At 40.8% G+C, this 20028-nt stretch overlaps 1 long non-coding RNA gene across 10 annotated transcripts; it reads right to left on the reverse strand.

Moving 5' to 3' along the window:
- Window positions 1-1893: 1893 nt before the first annotated feature.
- LOC145493774 (uncharacterized) lies at window positions 1894-19627 on the reverse strand. 10 transcript variants are annotated; one of them, XR_014050164.1, is made up of 9 exons: window positions 18944-19627; window positions 16727-18821; window positions 14500-16604; window positions 12273-14377; window positions 10046-12150; window positions 7819-9923; window positions 5592-7696; window positions 3365-5469; window positions 1894-3242 (listed from the first exon to the last, which is right to left on the reverse strand). It is a non-coding gene; the product is annotated as an uncharacterized LOC145493774 (long non-coding RNA). The 10 variants fall into 10 exon arrangements; XR_014050156.1 differs by having other exon boundaries at window positions 16727-18831; window positions 18954-18975; XR_014050155.1 differs by lacking the exon at window positions 18944-19627 and having other exon boundaries at window positions 16727-18922.
- Between the last annotated feature and the right edge of the window lie 401 nt (window positions 19628-20028).

Here is a 20028-nt window from a genome sequence, read left to right on the forward strand (position 1 = left end):
GGTCAGCGGAAGGACAGATATCTTCAGCATAATAGGCACTCGAGCAGATACCACAATGGGGTTTAGCTAGGCCTGAGAAGGTCTCTGTCCCTAACTCAAGGTCTACTTTGTCCTACTCAAGGGACAAATTGGAAGAGGCACGGTGATGAAACTGCTGGTTGTACAAAAGCCAAGCCAGACCTTTGAATTTAGTTACCGGTCGACTAGTTATCTGCTGGTACTTTAAAATAAGCTCATTAGGGCCTGTCTTGGATAGGCAGTTACAATTACCAACATGTACACCATGTAGGCCTCCAGCCACTTCTGAAATGAGTCTATAACAGGTTTTCTTTTCCTAACCAAGGTGAACAGGGAACCCATCAGACCTGAGGACGAGTAGTCTAAGTAAAGCTGAATTTCATGGGTCTGGGAAAGAGTAAGGCAAGATCAATGTACTCATCCTGGAGTATTTTTTCCCCCTCATATTTCAGTCCACTGGCCTTGAAAGACCCAAAGGAAGCAGTGAGAGTTTGGTTGGAGGGCATCAGGTTGAAGGTGCCGTTTGTACAAACAGCGTGCGAAGTGCTGCGCACAGACTGGGAGACAATGTCCTCAATGACAGAACGCTGCACTGGGCTAAGGGTGTCTTGTTGATTGATAGACTGATTGGTATGGAAGAGATCCTCCTCTGCATCGGACTTCAGCATGTCCTCGATAGAAGACAGTGAAGCATGGCCGGAGGGGTGCTGTCCTCCAGAATGCTGAGTTTCCAGCTTTGTGTGGCATCGATTCCACCAGCTGCAGTGGACTGCTGTTGCGTAGCTGTGTTGTTCACCTAAGGACGAGTGCATTGAGACGGACCAGGTCTTCATTTGAATTGACTGACCTTTACCGTCGATGCTCGCTTGAGCCAGGCAAGGAGTTGCCCTTAGGAGCCTGTTATTGGCAAATTCAGAGCTTGAAGATGAAGTTTGAGGACTTTGCTGGAGAGCTTCTATAAGTCCTCAACTCTGGTTATGATCCGAGTAGTGATCGAAGAGTGGCGTGGGAGAGCCATGGAAGGTTTACAACAATTTAACGATAGATTTACAAAATTAATAGCTATGTTGCTAATAGATGAACTCAAAGTGGACTCTGAACGGTTGTTTGAGCTTTTATATGTAGATGCTCGTCTGCTGGTAAGCCAGTAGAAAAGGCTGTGCTACTGAACAGCTTAATCCAAGCACATGTAACATCCTAAATATGAATAGAGCTTTAATACTTTGCACCAATGCTATGGTTCATTATAACGCTCTGAAGGTAACAAAGCCCACAATGTTTTAGGTTTAGCTACAATAAAGCTTACAGTTTGCTGACCTTTGGAATACAACTGCTCAGTAGCTCTATTGAAAGCAATGCCGCCATGAACGGCTCATTGAGAATGCACATCCCGCTCCTACTGGTAGGTAGGTATTTGCCTGGCCAAATACCTAATCAGGTCAGATTATCTAACTTGTCTAGCTGTTATTTCCAATCCTGGTTATATTTTAAAATTTATAACATACTGACAGTATTGTAGAAAAACAATATTGATATTAAAAAAAAAAAAACAGTCGAGCAAACAGAGTAAAACATATTAAAGCTATTAAAACACTCTCTGGTTGAAAATTTAGGTTAAAATAAGCTTTCAACTGCCAACCTACATCCTTAATTATGAATGATCAAAAAGATGCCAATCACTGAATATACAACAAAAAGTCTGAAATGATACAGAATAAAATTGCATATTTAAAATGGTGACATCAAATGGAAATTCGGATAATGAAAAGATACTAATTTAAAAGAATAGCAGACTGTTTTAGTGGTAGTCTAGAATTATTGTCTGCCTCATTAGTCATGGCACTGTGCCATGACTCAGGAGTTATTTTGCACACAATAATTGAAGGGGTGAGTGCAAAACCATGCTAAGTGACGATTTGGGTGAAAAAAAAAATTTTCGCGAAAGGGCTTGAATTTTTGCATGTGGTCTTCAATGTAATAGAAAAACGCGGCCCTGTATTTTTGTCGCTGGATTTTGCTTCGTTTTCGAGTTATAACGTATGCAAAAATACTTGGCTTTTCCCAGCCATGTCTTTAGGAGTTTATTTGTTGAACAGCAAACAGGCAGACTGTTTATAGTGTATGAAGTCAAAATTAAATCTCACAGCATATATAGAGCGGAAATCTGGGAACAGATTGTTTACATCGGCTATTGTGACGTGAGCACAACACGTGAATCGATCGAGCGGCAAACGAAATACCATCGAACTAAAAAGAGATGTGCCGCATTAGAGCTCTGTCAACTGATATCTTAAGCATTGTGTTAAAGTACCTTGTGTGCCTGCCTGGTGGTTGAGAGGCATCATAAAGCCTCGATAAACCCGTAAGTCATCAGCACGTTTTAAAGAATCAAAATGTGTTCTGACACTTCGAAGGTAGCTGATATACCGTAATCGTGTTATCGGCGTTCGAAGTCAGATCGAGCCAGGCAGCAAAGTCCAAGAGCAGTTCTTGCCCAAGAAAAATACCCTCTCGTGAGTTGTGGCCCATTTGCCAAGCGTTGCTAGTGTCAAAGTTTGGAAAGCGAGAACTGGTTTTTGACTTATAAAATTTGTCTTGTATCGACCGCCATGTTTTCCCGCGCACGAGGTGTAAAGACCCTTCCCGGCATGCATTGCGATCACGTTCTGCTCGCGTTTCTCGAACTGGTAACTAGACTGTTTCGGCTTTTTTCATTTAAAGATAATAATGGCCAACAAGTAGCGATCGATTGTAACATAGATCTGTGATCCAGGTTGCTTTGATTTTATTTCATATCGGCATGATTTGTAGTGTTTTGAACTTCTGGGATCAGCGGACATGCAGATGTATGGAGACCCGTACGTTGCGCAGAAGGGTTAATTTGTTAAACTGTTAGGCGGTGCGTGACATAAAGCTACGATCGCGTTTGTCGAAAAATATGTATTATCTCGTGATTTTTAGCCATTTAAGACGTTGCTGTATTTGGAAAAGTGCTTATTTGATGTTTATTTGTTCAGTGCAGATAGTCATTGTCTCAGATAACCAAAGTAAGTTCCAGATGTTAACACTATTTTCCGGCCGCCATATTTTACCTATTTAAACCTGAAATCAACATTTTTGAGCTTATACGTTGCGTGAAATTAACATTTTGCTGTTTTCTAAGTGAAATCAACATCCTTGCCGTCACGCGTTAACGTGAAATCAGCATTTTGACCTATTTAGAGCTGAAATCAACATTTTTGAGCTTATACGCTGCGTGAAATTAACATTTTGCTGTTTTCTAAGTGAAATCAACATCCTTGCCGTCACGCGTTAACGTGAAATCAGCATTTTTACCTATTTAGACCTGAAATCGACATTTTTGAGCTTTTACGTTGCGTGAAATTGCCATTTTGCTGCTCTCTAAGAGAAATCAACATCCTTGCCGTCGCGCGTTAACATGAGTCAACGTTTTAACCACTTTTGACCTGAAATCAATAAATTTGAGCTTATCTAAGTTGCGTGAAATTGACATTTTGCTGGTTTCTAAGTAAAATCAAAGTCCTTGCGGTCGCGGCGGGCCGATCCTTTGTTATAATAAACCGAGGCGAGACTTCGACTTATAACAAAGGCTTGGCTTGGCTATGATAACAAAAGGTCGGCTCTGTTTATCATAACAAAGGTCCGGCTTCGTTTATTTGAAGACCTCGGCGGGAAAAGGGCGCTAGGTATTTTAATCAAAAGTGAACTTTGTCGAAAACGCTCCAAATTTCCCATACAGTTTTGTGTAGGTATGTTTAACAATGTCCCGTAGTTTTTCCGCTAAGCTTCGCTTCGTTTTCGAGATATTGCGTATGCAGAAAAACCACTCGGTTTTCCTAGCGGCGTCTTTATAAACGAAGCAAAAACCAGCGACAAAAATACAGGACCACGTTTTTCTATTACATTGAAGACCGCATGCAAAAATTCAAGCCCTTTCGCGAAAATTTTTTTTTTCACCCAAATCGTCACTTAGCATGGTTTTGCACTCACCCCTTCAATGCTCCCTCATCATAGGCCTGCAATGCGTGCAGAGAGCTTTATAATGCTCCCTCATCATAGGCCTGCAATGCGTGCAGAGAGCTTTATTGAAGGGGTGAGTGCAAAACCATGCTAAGTGACGATTTGGGTGAAAAAAAAAATTTTCGCGAAAGGGCTTGAATTTTTGCATGTGGTCTTCAATGTAATAGAAAAACGCGGCCCTGTATTTTTGTCGCTGGATTTTGCTTCGTTTTCGAGTTATAACGTATGCAAAAATACTTGGCTTTTCCCAGCCATGTCTTTAGGAGTTTATTTGTTGAACAGCAAACAGGCAGACTGTTTATAGTGTATGAAGTCAAAATTAAATCTCACAGCATATATAGAGCGGAAATCTGGGAACAGATTGTTTACATCGGCTATTGTGACGTGAGCACAACACGTGAATCGATCGAGCGGCAAACGAAATACCATCGAACTAAAAAGAGATGTGCCGCATTAGAGCTCTGTCAACTAATATCTTAAGCATTGTGTTAAAGTACCTTGTGTGCCTGCCTGGTGGTTGAGAGGCATCATAAAGCCTCGATAAACCCGTAAGTCATCAGCACGTTTTAAAGAATCAAAATGTGTTCTGACACTTCGAAGGTAGCTGATATACCGTAATCGTGTTATCGGCGTTCGAAGTCAGATCGAGCCAGGCAGCAAAGTCCAAGAGCAGTTCTTGCCCAAGAAAAATACCCTCTCGTGAGTTGTGGCCCATTTGCCAAGCGTTGCTAGTGTCAAAGTTTGGAAAGCGAGAACTGGTTTTTGACTTATAAAATTTGTCTTGTATCGACCGCCATGTTTTCCCGCGCACGAGGTGTAAAGACCCTTCCCGGCATGCATTGCGATCACGTTCTGCTCGCGTTTCTCGAACTGGTAACTAGACTGTTTCGGCTTTTTTCATTTAAAGATAATAATGGCCAACAAGTAGCGATCGATTGTAACATAGATCTGTGATCCAGGTTGCTTTGATTTTATTTCATATCGGCATGATTTGTAGTGTTTTGAACTTCTGGGATCAGCGGACATGCAGATGTATGGAGACCCGTACGTTGCGCAGAAGGGTTAATTTGTTAAACTGTTAGGCGGTGCGTGACATAAAGCTACGATCGCGTTTGTCGAAAAATATGTATTATCTCGTGATTTTTAGCCATTTAAGACGTTGCTGTATTTGGAAAAGTGCTTATTTGATGTTTATTTGTTCAGTGCAGATAGTCATTGTCTCAGATAACCAAAGTAAGTTCCAGATGTTAACACTATTTTCCGGCCGCCATATTTTACCTATTTAAACCTGAAATCAACATTTTTGAGCTTATACGTTGCGTGAAATTAACATTTTGCTGTTTTCTAAGTGAAATCAACATCCTTGCCGTCACGCGTTAACGTGAAATCAGCATTTTGACCTATTTAGAGCTGAAATCAACATTTTTGAGCTTATACGCTGCGTGAAATTAACATTTTGCTGTTTTCTAAGTGAAATCAACATCCTTGCCGTCACGCGTTAACGTGAAATCAGCATTTTTACCTATTTAGACCTGAAATCGACATTTTTGAGCTTTTACGTTGCGTGAAATTGCCATTTTGCTGCTCTCTAAGAGAAATCAACATCCTTGCCGTCGCGCGTTAACATGAGTCAACGTTTTAACCACTTTTGACCTGAAATCAATAAATTTGAGCTTATCTAAGTTGCGTGAAATTGACATTTTGCTGGTTTCTAAGTAAAATCAAAGTCCTTGCGGTCGCGGCGGGCCGATCCTTTGTTATAATAAACCGAGGCGAGACTTCGACTTATAACAAAGGCTTGGCTTGGCTATGATAACAAAAGGTCGGCTCTGTTTATCATAACAAAGGTCCGGCTTCGTTTATTTGAAGACCTCGGCGGGAAAAGGGCGCTAGGTATTTTAATCAAAAGTGAACTTTGTCGAAAACGCTCCAAATTTCCCATACAGTTTTGTGTAGGTATGTTTAACAATGTCCCGTAGTTTTTCCGCTAAGCTTCGCTTCGTTTTCGAGATATTGCGTATGCAGAAAAACCACTCGGTTTTCCTAGCGGCGTCTTTATAAACGAAGCAAAAACCAGCGACAAAAATACAGGACCACGTTTTTCTATTACATTGAAGACCGCATGCAAAAATTCAAGCCCTTTCGCGAAAATTTTTTTTTTCACCCAAATCGTCACTTAGCATGGTTTTGCACTCACCCCTTCAATGCTCCCTCATCATAGGCCTGCAATGCGTGCAGAGAGCTTTATAATGCTCCCTCATCATAGGCCTGCAATGCGTGCAGAGAGCTTTATTGAAGGGGTGAGTGCAAAACCATGCTAAGTGACGATTTGGGTGAAAAAAAAAATTTTCGCGAAAGGGCTTGAATTTTTGCATGTGGTCTTCAATGTAATAGAAAAACGCGGCCCTGTATTTTTGTCGCTGGATTTTGCTTCGTTTTCGAGTTATAACGTATGCAAAAATACTTGGCTTTTCCCAGCCATGTCTTTAGGAGTTTATTTGTTGAACAGCAAACAGGCAGACTGTTTATAGTGTATGAAGTCAAAATTAAATCTCACAGCATATATAGAGCGGAAATCTGGGAACAGATTGTTTACATCGGCTATTGTGACGTGAGCACAACACGTGAATCGATCGAGCGGCAAACGAAATACCATCGAACTAAAAAGAGATGTGCCGCATTAGAGCTCTGTCAACTAATATCTTAAGCATTGTGTTAAAGTACCTTGTGTGCCTGCCTGGTGGTTGAGAGGCATCATAAAGCCTCGATAAACCCGTAAGTCATCAGCACGTTTTAAAGAATCAAAATGTGTTCTGACACTTCGAAGGTAGCTGATATACCGTAATCGTGTTATCGGCGTTCGAAGTCAGATCGAGCCAGGCAGCAAAGTCCAAGAGCAGTTCTTGCCCAAGAAAAATACCCTCTCGTGAGTTGTGGCCCATTTGCCAAGCGTTGCTAGTGTCAAAGTTTGGAAAGCGAGAACTGGTTTTTGACTTATAAAATTTGTCTTGTATCGACCGCCATGTTTTCCCGCGCACGAGGTGTAAAGACCCTTCCCGGCATGCATTGCGATCACGTTCTGCTCGCGTTTCTCGAACTGGTAACTAGACTGTTTCGGCTTTTTTCATTTAAAGATAATAATGGCCAACAAGTAGCGATCGATTGTAACATAGATCTGTGATCCAGGTTGCTTTGATTTTATTTCATATCGGCATGATTTGTAGTGTTTTGAACTTCTGGGATCAGCGGACATGCAGATGTATGGAGACCCGTACGTTGCGCAGAAGGGTTAATTTGTTAAACTGTTAGGCGGTGCGTGACATAAAGCTACGATCGCGTTTGTCGAAAAATATGTATTATCTCGTGATTTTTAGCCATTTAAGACGTTGCTGTATTTGGAAAAGTGCTTATTTGATGTTTATTTGTTCAGTGCAGATAGTCATTGTCTCAGATAACCAAAGTAAGTTCCAGATGTTAACACTATTTTCCGGCCGCCATATTTTACCTATTTAAACCTGAAATCAACATTTTTGAGCTTATACGTTGCGTGAAATTAACATTTTGCTGTTTTCTAAGTGAAATCAACATCCTTGCCGTCACGCGTTAACGTGAAATCAGCATTTTGACCTATTTAGAGCTGAAATCAACATTTTTGAGCTTATACGCTGCGTGAAATTAACATTTTGCTGTTTTCTAAGTGAAATCAACATCCTTGCCGTCACGCGTTAACGTGAAATCAGCATTTTTACCTATTTAGACCTGAAATCGACATTTTTGAGCTTTTACGTTGCGTGAAATTGCCATTTTGCTGCTCTCTAAGAGAAATCAACATCCTTGCCGTCGCGCGTTAACATGAGTCAACGTTTTAACCACTTTTGACCTGAAATCAATAAATTTGAGCTTATCTAAGTTGCGTGAAATTGACATTTTGCTGGTTTCTAAGTAAAATCAAAGTCCTTGCGGTCGCGGCGGGCCGATCCTTTGTTATAATAAACCGAGGCGAGACTTCGACTTATAACAAAGGCTTGGCTTGGCTATGATAACAAAAGGTCGGCTCTGTTTATCATAACAAAGGTCCGGCTTCGTTTATTTGAAGACCTCGGCGGGAAAAGGGCGCTAGGTATTTTAATCAAAAGTGAACTTTGTCGAAAACGCTCCAAATTTCCCATACAGTTTTGTGTAGGTATGTTTAACAATGTCCCGTAGTTTTTCCGCTAAGCTTCGCTTCGTTTTCGAGATATTGCGTATGCAGAAAAACCACTCGGTTTTCCTAGCGGCGTCTTTATAAACGAAGCAAAAACCAGCGACAAAAATACAGGACCACGTTTTTCTATTACATTGAAGACCGCATGCAAAAATTCAAGCCCTTTCGCGAAAATTTTTTTTTTCACCCAAATCGTCACTTAGCATGGTTTTGCACTCACCCCTTCAATGCTCCCTCATCATAGGCCTGCAATGCGTGCAGAGAGCTTTATAATGCTCCCTCATCATAGGCCTGCAATGCGTGCAGAGAGCTTTATTGAAGGGGTGAGTGCAAAACCATGCTAAGTGACGATTTGGGTGAAAAAAAAAATTTTCGCGAAAGGGCTTGAATTTTTGCATGTGGTCTTCAATGTAATAGAAAAACGCGGCCCTGTATTTTTGTCGCTGGATTTTGCTTCGTTTTCGAGTTATAACGTATGCAAAAATACTTGGCTTTTCCCAGCCATGTCTTTAGGAGTTTATTTGTTGAACAGCAAACAGGCAGACTGTTTATAGTGTATGAAGTCAAAATTAAATCTCACAGCATATATAGAGCGGAAATCTGGGAACAGATTGTTTACATCGGCTATTGTGACGTGAGCACAACACGTGAATCGATCGAGCGGCAAACGAAATACCATCGAACTAAAAAGAGATGTGCCGCATTAGAGCTCTGTCAACTAATATCTTAAGCATTGTGTTAAAGTACCTTGTGTGCCTGCCTGGTGGTTGAGAGGCATCATAAAGCCTCGATAAACCCGTAAGTCATCAGCACGTTTTAAAGAATCAAAATGTGTTCTGACACTTCGAAGGTAGCTGATATACCGTAATCGTGTTATCGGCGTTCGAAGTCAGATCGAGCCAGGCAGCAAAGTCCAAGAGCAGTTCTTGCCCAAGAAAAATACCCTCTCGTGAGTTGTGGCCCATTTGCCAAGCGTTGCTAGTGTCAAAGTTTGGAAAGCGAGAACTGGTTTTTGACTTATAAAATTTGTCTTGTATCGACCGCCATGTTTTCCCGCGCACGAGGTGTAAAGACCCTTCCCGGCATGCATTGCGATCACGTTCTGCTCGCGTTTCTCGAACTGGTAACTAGACTGTTTCGGCTTTTTTCATTTAAAGATAATAATGGCCAACAAGTAGCGATCGATTGTAACATAGATCTGTGATCCAGGTTGCTTTGATTTTATTTCATATCGGCATGATTTGTAGTGTTTTGAACTTCTGGGATCAGCGGACATGCAGATGTATGGAGACCCGTACGTTGCGCAGAAGGGTTAATTTGTTAAACTGTTAGGCGGTGCGTGACATAAAGCTACGATCGCGTTTGTCGAAAAATATGTATTATCTCGTGATTTTTAGCCATTTAAGACGTTGCTGTATTTGGAAAAGTGCTTATTTGATGTTTATTTGTTCAGTGCAGATAGTCATTGTCTCAGATAACCAAAGTAAGTTCCAGATGTTAACACTATTTTCCGGCCGCCATATTTTACCTATTTAAACCTGAAATCAACATTTTTGAGCTTATACGTTGCGTGAAATTAACATTTTGCTGTTTTCTAAGTGAAATCAACATCCTTGCCGTCACGCGTTAACGTGAAATCAGCATTTTGACCTATTTAGAGCTGAAATCAACATTTTTGAGCTTATACGCTGCGTGAAATTAACATTTTGCTGTTTTCTAAGTGAAATCAACATCCTTGCCGTCACGCGTTAACGTGAAATCAGCATTTTTACCTATTTAGACCTGAAATCGACATTTTTGAGCTTTTACGTTGCGTGAAATTGCCATTTTGCTGCTCTCTAAGAGAAATCAACATCCTTGCCGTCGCGCGTTAACATGAGTCAACGTTTTAACCACTTTTGACCTGAAATCAATAAATTTGAGCTTATCTAAGTTGCGTGAAATTGACATTTTGCTGGTTTCTAAGTAAAATCAAAGTCCTTGCGGTCGCGGCGGGCCGATCCTTTGTTATAATAAACCGAGGCGAGACTTCGACTTATAACAAAGGCTTGGCTTGGCTATGATAACAAAAGGTCGGCTCTGTTTATCATAACAAAGGTCCGGCTTCGTTTATTTGAAGACCTCGGCGGGAAAAGGGCGCTAGGTATTTTAATCAAAAGTGAACTTTGTCGAAAACGCTCCAAATTTCCCATACAGTTTTGTGTAGGTATGTTTAACAATGTCCCGTAGTTTTTCCGCTAAGCTTCGCTTCGTTTTCGAGATATTGCGTATGCAGAAAAACCACTCGGTTTTCCTAGCGGCGTCTTTATAAACGAAGCAAAAACCAGCGACAAAAATACAGGACCACGTTTTTCTATTACATTGAAGACCGCATGCAAAAATTCAAGCCCTTTCGCGAAAATTTTTTTTTTCACCCAAATCGTCACTTAGCATGGTTTTGCACTCACCCCTTCAATGCTCCCTCATCATAGGCCTGCAATGCGTGCAGAGAGCTTTATAATGCTCCCTCATCATAGGCCTGCAATGCGTGCAGAGAGCTTTATTGAAGGGGTGAGTGCAAAACCATGCTAAGTGACGATTTGGGTGAAAAAAAAAATTTTCGCGAAAGGGCTTGAATTTTTGCATGTGGTCTTCAATGTAATAGAAAAACGCGGCCCTGTATTTTTGTCGCTGGATTTTGCTTCGTTTTCGAGTTATAACGTATGCAAAAATACTTGGCTTTTCCCAGCCATGTCTTTAGGAGTTTATTTGTTGAACAGCAAACAGGCAGACTGTTTATAGTGTATGAAGTCAAAATTAAATCTCACAGCATATATAGAGCGGAAATCTGGGAACAGATTGTTTACATCGGCTATTGTGACGTGAGCACAACACGTGAATCGATCGAGCGGCAAACGAAATACCATCGAACTAAAAAGAGATGTGCCGCATTAGAGCTCTGTCAACTAATATCTTAAGCATTGTGTTAAAGTACCTTGTGTGCCTGCCTGGTGGTTGAGAGGCATCATAAAGCCTCGATAAACCCGTAAGTCATCAGCACGTTTTAAAGAATCAAAATGTGTTCTGACACTTCGAAGGTAGCTGATATACCGTAATCGTGTTATCGGCGTTCGAAGTCAGATCGAGCCAGGCAGCAAAGTCCAAGAGCAGTTCTTGCCCAAGAAAAATACCCTCTCGTGAGTTGTGGCCCATTTGCCAAGCGTTGCTAGTGTCAAAGTTTGGAAAGCGAGAACTGGTTTTTGACTTATAAAATTTGTCTTGTATCGACCGCCATGTTTTCCCGCGCACGAGGTGTAAAGACCCTTCCCGGCATGCATTGCGATCACGTTCTGCTCGCGTTTCTCGAACTGGTAACTAGACTGTTTCGGCTTTTTTCATTTAAAGATAATAATGGCCAACAAGTAGCGATCGATTGTAACATAGATCTGTGATCCAGGTTGCTTTGATTTTATTTCATATCGGCATGATTTGTAGTGTTTTGAACTTCTGGGATCAGCGGACATGCAGATGTATGGAGACCCGTACGTTGCGCAGAAGGGTTAATTTGTTAAACTGTTAGGCGGTGCGTGACATAAAGCTACGATCGCGTTTGTCGAAAAATATGTATTATCTCGTGATTTTTAGCCATTTAAGACGTTGCTGTATTTGGAAAAGTGCTTATTTGATGTTTATTTGTTCAGTGCAGATAGTCATTGTCTCAGATAACCAAAGTAAGTTCCAGATGTTAACACTATTTTCCGGCCGCCATATTTTACCTATTTAAACCTGAAATCAACATTTTTGAGCTTATACGTTGCGTGAAATTAACATTTTGCTGTTTTCTAAGTGAAATCAACATCCTTGCCGTCACGCGTTAACGTGAAATCAGCATTTTGACCTATTTAGAGCTGAAATCAACATTTTTGAGCTTATACGCTGCGTGAAATTAACATTTTGCTGTTTTCTAAGTGAAATCAACATCCTTGCCGTCACGCGTTAACGTGAAATCAGCATTTTTACCTATTTAGACCTGAAATCGACATTTTTGAGCTTTTACGTTGCGTGAAATTGCCATTTTGCTGCTCTCTAAGAGAAATCAACATCCTTGCCGTCGCGCGTTAACATGAGTCAACGTTTTAACCACTTTTGACCTGAAATCAATAAATTTGAGCTTATCTAAGTTGCGTGAAATTGACATTTTGCTGGTTTCTAAGTAAAATCAAAGTCCTTGCGGTCGCGGCGGGCCGATCCTTTGTTATAATAAACCGAGGCGAGACTTCGACTTATAACAAAGGCTTGGCTTGGCTATGATAACAAAAGGTCGGCTCTGTTTATCATAACAAAGGTCCGGCTTCGTTTATTTGAAGACCTCGGCGGGAAAAGGGCGCTAGGTATTTTAATCAAAAGTGAACTTTGTCGAAAACGCTCCAAATTTCCCATACAGTTTTGTGTAGGTATGTTTAACAATGTCCCGTAGTTTTTCCGCTAAGCTTCGCTTCGTTTTCGAGATATTGCGTATGCAGAAAAACCACTCGGTTTTCCTAGCGGCGTCTTTATAAACGAAGCAAAAACCAGCGACAAAAATACAGGACCACGTTTTTCTATTACATTGAAGACCGCATGCAAAAATTCAAGCCCTTTCGCGAAAATTTTTTTTTTCACCCAAATCGTCACTTAGCATGGTTTTGCACTCACCCCTTCAATGCTCCCTCATCATAGGCCTGCAATGCGTGCAGAGAGCTTTATAATGCTCCCTCATCATAGGCCTGCAATGCGTGCAGAGAGCTTTATTGAAGGGGTGAGTGCAAAACCATGCTAAGTGACGATTTGGGTGAAAAAAAAAATTTTCGCGAAAGGGCTTGAATTTTTGCATGTGGTCTTCAATGTAATAGAAAAACGCGGCCCTGTATTTTTGTCGCTGGATTTTGCTTCGTTTTCGAGTTATAACGTATGCAAAAATACTTGGCTTTTCCCAGCCATGTCTTTAGGAGTTTATTTGTTGAACAGCAAACAGGCAGACTGTTTATAGTGTATGAAGTCAAAATTAAATCTCACAGCATATATAGAGCGGAAATCTGGGAACAGATTGTTTACATCGGCTATTGTGACGTGAGCACAACACGTGAATCGATCGAGCGGCAAACGAAATACCATCGAACTAAAAAGAGATGTGCCGCATTAGAGCTCTGTCAACTAATATCTTAAGCATTGTGTTAAAGTACCTTGTGTGCCTGCCTGGTGGTTGAGAGGCATCATAAAGCCTCGATAAACCCGTAAGTCATCAGCACGTTTTAAAGAATCAAAATGTGTTCTGACACTTCGAAGGTAGCTGATATACCGTAATCGTGTTATCGGCGTTCGAAGTCAGATCGAGCCAGGCAGCAAAGTCCAAGAGCAGTTCTTGCCCAAGAAAAATACCCTCTCGTGAGTTGTGGCCCATTTGCCAAGCGTTGCTAGTGTCAAAGTTTGGAAAGCGAGAACTGGTTTTTGACTTATAAAATTTGTCTTGTATCGACCGCCATGTTTTCCCGCGCACGAGGTGTAAAGACCCTTCCCGGCATGCATTGCGATCACGTTCTGCTCGCGTTTCTCGAACTGGTAACTAGACTGTTTCGGCTTTTTTCATTTAAAGATAATAATGGCCAACAAGTAGCGATCGATTGTAACATAGATCTGTGATCCAGGTTGCTTTGATTTTATTTCATATCGGCATGATTTGTAGTGTTTTGAACTTCTGGGATCAGCGGACATGCAGATGTATGGAGACCCGTACGTTGCGCAGAAGGGTTAATTTGTTAAACTGTTAGGCGGTGCGTGACATAAAGCTACGATCGCGTTTGTCGAAAAATATGTATTATCTCGTGATTTTTAGCCATTTAAGACGTTGCTGTATTTGGAAAAGTGCTTATTTGATGTTTATTTGTTCAGTGCAGATAGTCATTGTCTCAGATAACCAAAGTAAGTTCCAGATGTTAACACTATTTTCCGGCCGCCATATTTTACCTATTTAAACCTGAAATCAACATTTTTGAGCTTATACGTTGCGTGAAATTAACATTTTGCTGTTTTCTAAGTGAAATCAACATCCTTGCCGTCACGCGTTAACGTGAAATCAGCATTTTGACCTATTTAGAGCTGAAATCAACATTTTTGAGCTTATACGCTGCGTGAAATTAACATTTTGCTGTTTTCTAAGTGAAATCAACATCCTTGCCGTCACGCGTTAACGTGAAATCAGCATTTTTACCTATTTAGACCTGAAATCGACATTTTTGAGCTTTTACGTTGCGTGAAATTGCCATTTTGCTGCTCTCTAAGAGAAATCAACATCCTTGCCGTCGCGCGTTAACATGAGTCAACGTTTTAACCACTTTTGACCTGAAATCAATAAATTTGAGCTTATCTAAGTTGCGTGAAATTGACATTTTGCTGGTTTCTAAGTAAAATCAAAGTCCTTGCGGTCGCGGCGGGCCGATCCTTTGTTATAATAAACCGAGGCGAGACTTCGACTTATAACAAAGGCTTGGCTTGGCTATGATAACAAAAGGTCGGCTCTGTTTATCATAACAAAGGTCCGGCTTCGTTTATTTGAAGACCTCGGCGGGAAAAGGGCGCTAGGTATTTTAATCAAAAGTGAACTTTGTCGAAAACGCTCCAAATTTCCCATACAGTTTTGTGTAGGTATGTTTAACAATGTCCCGTAGTTTTTCCGCTAAGCTTCGCTTCGTTTTCGAGATATTGCGTATGCAGAAAAACCACTCGGTTTTCCTAGCGGCGTCTTTATAAACGAAGCAAAAACCAGCGACAAAAATACAGGACCACGTTTTTCTATTACATTGAAGACCGCATGCAAAAATTCAAGCCCTTTCGCGAAAATTTTTTTTTTCACCCAAATCGTCACTTAGCATGGTTTTGCACTCACCCCTTCAATGCTCCCTCATCATAGGCCTGCAATGCGTGCAGAGAGCTTTATAATGCTCCCTCATCATAGGCCTGCAATGCGTGCAGAGAGCTTTATTGAAGGGGTGAGTGCAAAACCATGCTAAGTGACGATTTGGGTGAAAAAAAAAATTTTCGCGAAAGGGCTTGAATTTTTGCATGTGGTCTTCAATGTAATAGAAAAACGCGGCCCTGTATTTTTGTCGCTGGATTTTGCTTCGTTTTCGAGTTATAACGTATGCAAAAATACTTGGCTTTTCCCAGCCATGTCTTTAGGAGTTTATTTGTTGAACAGCAAACAGGCAGACTGTTTATAGTGTATGAAGTCAAAATTAAATCTCACAGCATATATAGAGCGGAAATCTGGGAACAGATTGTTTACATCGGCTATTGTGACGTGAGCACAACACGTGAATCGATCGAGCGGCAAACGAAATACCATCGAACTAAAAAGAGATGTGCCGCATTAGAGCTCTGTCAACTAATATCTTAAGCATTGTGTTAAAGTACCTTGTGTGCCTGCCTGGTGGTTGAGAGGCATCATAAAGCCTCGATAAACCCGTAAGTCATCAGCACGTTTTAAAGAATCAAAATGTGTTCTGACACTTCGAAGGTAGCTGATATACCGTAATCGTGTTATCGGCGTTCGAAGTCAGATCGAGCCAGGCAGCAAAGTCCAAGAGCAGTTCTTGCCCAAGAAAAATACCCTCTCGTGAGTTGTGGCCCATTTGCCAAGCGTTGCTAGTGTCAAAGTTTGGAAAGCGAGAACTGGTTTTTGACTTATAAAATTTGTCTTGTATCGACCGCCATGTTTTCCCGCGCACGAGGTGTAAAGACCCTTCCCGGCATGCATTGCGATCACGTTCTGCTCGCGTTTCTCGAACTGGTAACTAGACTGTTTCGGCTTTTTTCATTTAAAGATAATAATGGCCAACAAGTAGCGATCGATTGTAACATAGATCTGTGATCCAGGTTGCTTTGATTTTATTTCATATCGGCATGATTTGTAGTGTTTTGAACTTCTGGGATCAGCGGACATGCAGATGTATGGAGACCCGTACGTTGCGCAGAAGGGTTAATTTGTTAAACTGTTAGGCGGTGCGTGACATAAAGCTACGATCGCGTTTGTCGAAAAATATGTATTATCTCGTGATTTTTAGCCATTTAAGACGTTGCTGTATTTGGAAAAGTGCTTATTTGATGTTTATTTGTTCAGTGCAGATAGTCATTGTCTCAGATAACCAAAGTAAGTTCCAGATGTTAACACTATTTTCCGGCCGCCATATTTTACCTATTTAAACCTGAAATCAACATTTTTGAGCTTATACGTTGCGTGAAATTAACATTTTGCTGTTTTCTAAGTGAAATCAACATCCTTGCCGTCACGCGTTAACGTGAAATCAGCATTTTGACCTATTTAGAGCTGAAATCAACATTTTTGAGCTTATACGCTGCGTGAAATTAACATTTTGCTGTTTTCTAAGTGAAATCAACATCCTTGCCGTCACGCGTTAACGTGAAATCAGCATTTTTACCTATTTAGACCTGAAATCGACATTTTTGAGCTTTTACGTTGCGTGAAATTGCCATTTTGCTGCTCTCTAAGAGAAATCAACATCCTTGCCGTCGCGCGTTAACATGAGTCAACGTTTTAACCACTTTTGACCTGAAATCAATAAATTTGAGCTTATCTAAGTTGCGTGAAATTGACATTTTGCTGGTTTCTAAGTAAAATCAAAGTCCTTGCGGTCGCGGCGGGCCGATCCTTTGTTATAATAAACCGAGGCGAGACTTCGACTTATAACAAAGGCTTGGCTTGGCTATGATAACAAAAGGTCGGCTCTGTTTATCATAACAAAGGTCCGGCTTCGTTTATTTGAAGACCTCGGCGGGAAAAGGGCGCTAGGTATTTTAATCAAAAGTGAACTTTGTCGAAAACGCTCCAAATTTCCCATACAGTTTTGTGTAGGTATGTTTAACAATGTCCCGTAGTTTTTCCGCTAAGCTTCGCTTCGTTTTCGAGATATTGCGTATGCAGAAAAACCACTCGGTTTTCCTAGCGGCGTCTTTATAAACGAAGCAAAAACCAGCGACAAAAATACAGGACCACGTTTTTCTATTACATTGAAGACCGCATGCAAAAATTCAAGCCCTTTCGCGAAAATTTTTTTTTTCACCCAAATCGTCACTTAGCATGGTTTTGCACTCACCCCTTCAATGCTCCCTCATCATAGGCCTGCAATGCGTGCAGAGAGCTTTATAATGCTCCCTCATCATAGGCCTGCAATGCGTGCAGAGAGCTTTATTGAAGGGGTGAGTGCAAAACCATGCTAAGTGACGATTTGGGTGAAAAAAAAAATTTTCGCGAAAGGGCTTGAATTTTTGCATGTGGTCTTCAATGTAATAGAAAAACGCGGCCCTGTATTTTTGTCGCTGGATTTTGCTTCGTTTTCGAGTTATAACGTATGCAAAAATACTTGGCTTTTCCCAGCCATGTCTTTAGGAGTTTATTTGTTGAACAGCAAACAGGCAGACTGTTTATAGTGTATGAAGTCAAAATTAAATCTCACAGCATATATAGAGCGGAAATCTGGGAACAGATTGTTTACATCGGCTATTGTGACGTGAGCACAACACGTGAATCGATCGAGCGGCAAACGAAATACCATCGAACTAAAAAGAGATGTGCCGCATTAGAGCTCTGTCAACTAATATCTTAAGCATTGTGTTAAAGTACCTTGTGTGCCTGCCTGGTGGTTGAGAGGCATCATAAAGCCTCGATAAACCCGTAAGTCATCAGCACGTTTTAAAGAATCAAAATGTGTTCTGACACTTCGAAGGTAGCTGATATACCGTAATCGTGTTATCGGCGTTCGAAGTCAGATCGAGCCAGGCAGCAAAGTCCAAGAGCAGTTCTTGCCCAAGAAAAATACCCTCTCGTGAGTTGTGGCCCATTTGCCAAGCGTTGCTAGTGTCAAAGTTTGGAAAGCGAGAACTGGTTTTTGACTTATAAAATTTGTCTTGTATCGACCGCCATGTTTTCCCGCGCACGAGGTGTAAAGACCCTTCCCGGCATGCATTGCGATCACGTTCTGCTCGCGTTTCTCGAACTGGTAACTAGACTGTTTCGGCTTTTTTCATTTAAAGATAATAATGGCCAACAAGTAGCGATCGATTGTAACATAGATCTGTGATCCAGGTTGCTTTGATTTTATTTCATATCGGCATGATTTGTAGTGTTTTGAACTTCTGGGATCAGCGGACATGCAGATGTATGGAGACCCGTACGTTGCGCAGAAGGGTTAATTTGTTAAACTGTTAGGCGGTGCGTGACATAAAGCTACGATCGCGTTTGTCGAAAAATATGTATTATCTCGTGATTTTTAGCCATTTAAGACGTTGCTGTATTTGGAAAAGTGCTTATTTGATGTTTATTTGTTCAGTGCAGATAGTCATTGTCTCAGATAACCAAAGTAAGTTCCAGATGTTAACACTATTTTCCGGCCGCCATATTTTACCTATTTAAACCTGAAATCAACATTTTTGAGCTTATACGTTGCGTGAAATTAACATTTTGCTGTTTTCTAAGTGAAATCAACATCCTTGCCGTCACGCGTTAACGTGAAATCAGCATTTTGACCTATTTAGAGCTGAAATCAACATTTTTGAGCTTATACGCTGCGTGAAATTAACATTTTGCTGTTTTCTAAGTGAAATCAACATCCTTGCCGTCACGCGTTAACGTGAAATCAGCATTTTTACCTATTTAGACCTGAAATCGACATTTTTGAGCTTTTACGTTGCGTGAAATTGCCATTTTGCTGCTCTCTAAGAGAAATCAACATCCTTGCCGTCGCGCGTTAACATGAGTCAACGTTTTAACCACTTTTGACCTGAAATCAATAAATTTGAGCTTATCTAAGTTGCGTGAAATTGACATTTTGCTGGTTTCTAAGTAAAATCAAAGTCCTTGCGGTCGCGGCGGGCCGATCCTTTGTTATAATAAACCGAGGCGAGACTTCGACTTATAACAAAGGCTTGGCTTGGCTATGATAACAAAAGGTCGGCTCTGTTTATCATAACAAAGGTCCGGCTTCGTTTATTTGAAGACCTCGGCGGGAAAAGGGCGCTAGGTATTTTAATCAAAAGTGAACTTTGTCGAAAACGCTCCAAATTTCCCATACAGTTTTGTGTAGGTATGTTTAACAATGTCCCGTAGTTTTTCCGCTAAGCTTCGCTTCGTTTTCGAGATATTGCGTATGCAGAAAAACCACTCGGTTTTCCTAGCGGCGTCTTTATAAACGAAGCAAAAACCAGCGACAAAAATACAGGACCACGTTTTTCTATTACATTGAAGACCGCATGCAAAAATTCAAGCCCTTTCGCGAAAATTTTTTTTTTCACCCAAATCGTCACTTAGCATGGTTTTGCACTCACCCCTTCAATTACCTTTGTCAATTACTTAATTAGGATTTATTTATCAAAGCTGATTTGATGATCGTTCAACCATGCGTGGTTTGAAACATTTGAAAGGAGAAATGTTGCAATGCTTGATATTTCTGATAAAACGTTCTTTTTTCGTGTTTGGAACAAACTTTACCACGAGATTTCCGGCAATGACATTACTTGGAATTATAAATTAAAGGAGAAACAAGCAAATGCCTCCAGAAAACTCTCAAGTCATGATACACTGCCATGACTAATGAAGTGGACAATAATTTTCAACCACTGCTGAGACAATTATGCAGTTCTTTTAAATTTATTTAGTCTCTTTTTATTATCCAAATTCCTTTTTGCTGTCACCACTTTAATTATGCATATTTTTTTATTTTGTATTATTTCACACT

The sequence above is a fragment of the Orbicella franksi genome, chromosome 7, assembly GCF_964199315.1.
Source record: "Orbicella franksi chromosome 7, jaOrbFran1.1, whole genome shotgun sequence".
Taxonomy (NCBI): domain Eukaryota; kingdom Metazoa; phylum Cnidaria; class Anthozoa; order Scleractinia; family Merulinidae; genus Orbicella; species Orbicella franksi.